We start from the raw sequence: 3,090 nt of genomic DNA on the forward strand, positions 1-3,090 counted from the left end.
TATAATGTGATACAACTTATACGGGATACCTAGAATAGCAGCTTCTTAGAGAAAGAAAGTAGACTAGAGGTTACTAGGGGGTAGGGGAATTTATTGCTTAATAACTACAGAGTTTCTGTTTTGGGTGATAAGAGTCTTGGTAATGAGTGGTGGCGAAGGTAATACAACATTGTAAATGTTATTAATGTTACTGAATTATACTTTAAATATGGTTAAAGAGGTAAATTTTGTATATATATACACACGTTACCACAATAAAAACTTTTTGAGAACAATACTGCAACAAAAATTCTTATGTGTCAACTTAGTGCATGTATGCAAAGATATCTTTTAAGTAACTCCCTAGAAGCAGAATTGCTGGATCAAAAGCATTTCCACATGTTAAGCTTTAACAGAGGTGGCCAAACTGCTTTCCAAAAATGCTTCACCAAATTTATGTGCCACCAACAATTTGAGAGTGCCCATTTTGCTACCTCCATATCTTCACTTGATATTACCAGACTTTAAAAATATTTGTCATTCTTATGAACATGGATTGATATCTTCTCTAGGACTTATAGTTTTCTCTAGGACCATCACAATTCCTGATGGGTAGGGACTCCTTTTATACTCATCTATAATCCCTTAAGTTTTGAGTTTAGCACTGCAGTAGCAAAATTAGTATTTATTCCTTGACTGTCAATTTAACAGCTAAGGATAACTCAGGGTTAGACTTGACTTACATCTTGAAATGCCCGAGTGTATTCTTTTGGAATAAATGTGCATATTGCTGGGGGTGCTTAGTTTTTATCTGCTCAGTGGAATAGGGTGAGAAGTTCCATGGTGTTTGTTTGATTGCTGCGGAGCCTTGATCAGAGCCGAAATGTCCAGCTGTTCCAGCAGAGTCTCTGTAGGGACAGTCTGAGAAATTTCACTGAAGAGAAGATTGTCTCCATCAGAGTTGAGCTCCCACCTCTCCAGCTGTTAGGCTGTGGGCACTTCTTGGCTCACAAAGCAACATAAGCCGGGTTTTCTTTCAGAGAGCTTAAAATGGACAAAAGGATGTACCTGGCCATGGGTGCCCCTTTCCATACATGGCTTAGAGAAAAATTTATAATTACAGTGGACTGATTCATCTGGAAACCCTAAGCCCCTTCTAATTTCTGAATGTTGTTCCTGTTTTCCTCATTCTGCAAAAGTCCAGTTATACTGAATTAGGTTGTGGTTTTTATCTGCTATACTGCCATTTGTCTTGGAAAAGGAGGGTATTCGTCTGACGCTCTGTACTGACTACTTATTTATTTATTTATCTGATGTTTTGTACGGAACATGGAGCCAAGAAGACCAATTAGTGACTTCATGAGTCAAGGTCTAGTTGACACTTTGCTTGCACAGGAAGCCATTTGTAGTTTAAGACCTTATGAGTTAATTACTGGCTTCAGTTCTTCAAATCATAGGCTGAATCTGGGTGTTTTACTCTCAAGAATTAGAGCATAAAATCAAGACACTTAACTTACATGTGGCTTTAATTCACCAAGCACCTTAGTTGAAATAAATGATTAGCCTTGGCAATAGAAATGTAAACAGGATGCTCATTAGTTCGCTTGCTAATTACTCTCCCCTTTCACCTCTCTTCCTCTTGTACCAAAAGTCACAGTAACCAACACCACAGACACAGGGCAGTGAGGTGTCCACTCTCACGCCAGGGCCTGCGCTCAAGCAGAGGGGGGTGCCGTCGGCTGCAATATTTCAATGATTTCTCTCTTTCTTTTTCTGTCTGGCCAAGGCAAAGTGGAATTTGAGTGTCCACACTGCCCTCTCAGATCACTCCAGAGGTTGAGGTGGGATTCTCTGGGTAGTTAGGACCAGAGAGCCACTTGTACTAATTCTCACTAGTTTTAGTAAAGGCTGTTTACGCTAAGGTCTTGCGGTAGAAAAAAGGGAAATTCAAAGATGGAAGCCAAATACAGGCCCTAAGGGAGCAGGACTGAACCTTGGAAAGCATTCAGAAGGGAAAACGCGCTCTCTCTGCCCCCCCTTCTCTCTCTCTCTCTCTGTCTCTCTCTCTCTTTCTCTCTCTCTCTCTCACACACACACACACACACACACACACACACATTCGCTCGCTCTGAGCCACTTCTCTACTCTCTTCTTCAACCTTCATGGCACTTTGGAGGGCTGCAAGACTCCCGTTCCCACGCTTCCACTAAAATCCCCGATGCAGTCTGGGCGCCCACCTTCCTCTCCAGGACATGCCGTGAGTTCAGTCCACCAAGGCGAGAGAGCTGGGGTCTGCGCCCACGCCCGGCCAGCCCCCAGAACGGAGGTGGCAGGCAAGGCGGGCCTCTCCTCAGCAGCGGCTTCCCTCGCACCCCCTCCGGGCCCGCTAAAGCCGCGGTTTCACCTGCAACCCTGGATGGTAATGTTCACAGACGCCCTCCTGCCAGTCTGCGGACTCCTTAGGTGCAGAAACCGATATTTGGTACTTCCTGTTTTACCACAGTCCCTGGTACCGCAAGGGAGCTTAGGAAATGTCTGAACAGATAAATGAATCTGTGCAACCCCTCAGCTCGGATTCCCTTCGAATTTCTCTGGGCCAGACCACGTTGTCCATTGAAAAAAAAGTGCAGCTGAAATCGATGCCATGAAATATGATTTCTTGGGCTTTGGCTGCACTCCTCCCAAGGGTGAATGGATAGAAAAGCACAGTTCTGGGCTCCAGGTCCTAGTTCTTCCTCAGCCTCGTTTCCCACTCGTGCCCCCCACGGGAGTGGGGAGGCGCCGGCCCTGGAGCCTGAGGGCGGCCGAGTCACTCTGAGAGGCGCCTTGGCGGGCGCTGGGCGCAGGGCGCTGAGGCCTCCGCTCCCTGGAAGCCTTGCCCCCCGGGCTGTCTGCCTGCGCCCGCCGGGCAGGGAGGCACATCACTGCTGGCCTCTGGCCCCGCCATCGGTTTGCTGTCAGCATCCCCATTGATTTTAAATTTTATTATTGGCTTTTAGAGCACTCGAGGGCCTGAGGCGTTCCTTCACCATCGATTTGCTTGTTCCCCTCTGAGGGGATGAGCTTGGCCGTCTTCATCCACGGGCGTGGGAGCAGCCCCTCTGCCTTGTA

The sequence above is a fragment of the Dasypus novemcinctus genome, chromosome 26 (genome assembly GCF_030445035.2).
Source record: "Dasypus novemcinctus isolate mDasNov1 chromosome 26, mDasNov1.1.hap2, whole genome shotgun sequence".
Lineage (NCBI taxonomy): Eukaryota > Metazoa > Chordata > Mammalia > Cingulata > Dasypodidae > Dasypus > Dasypus novemcinctus.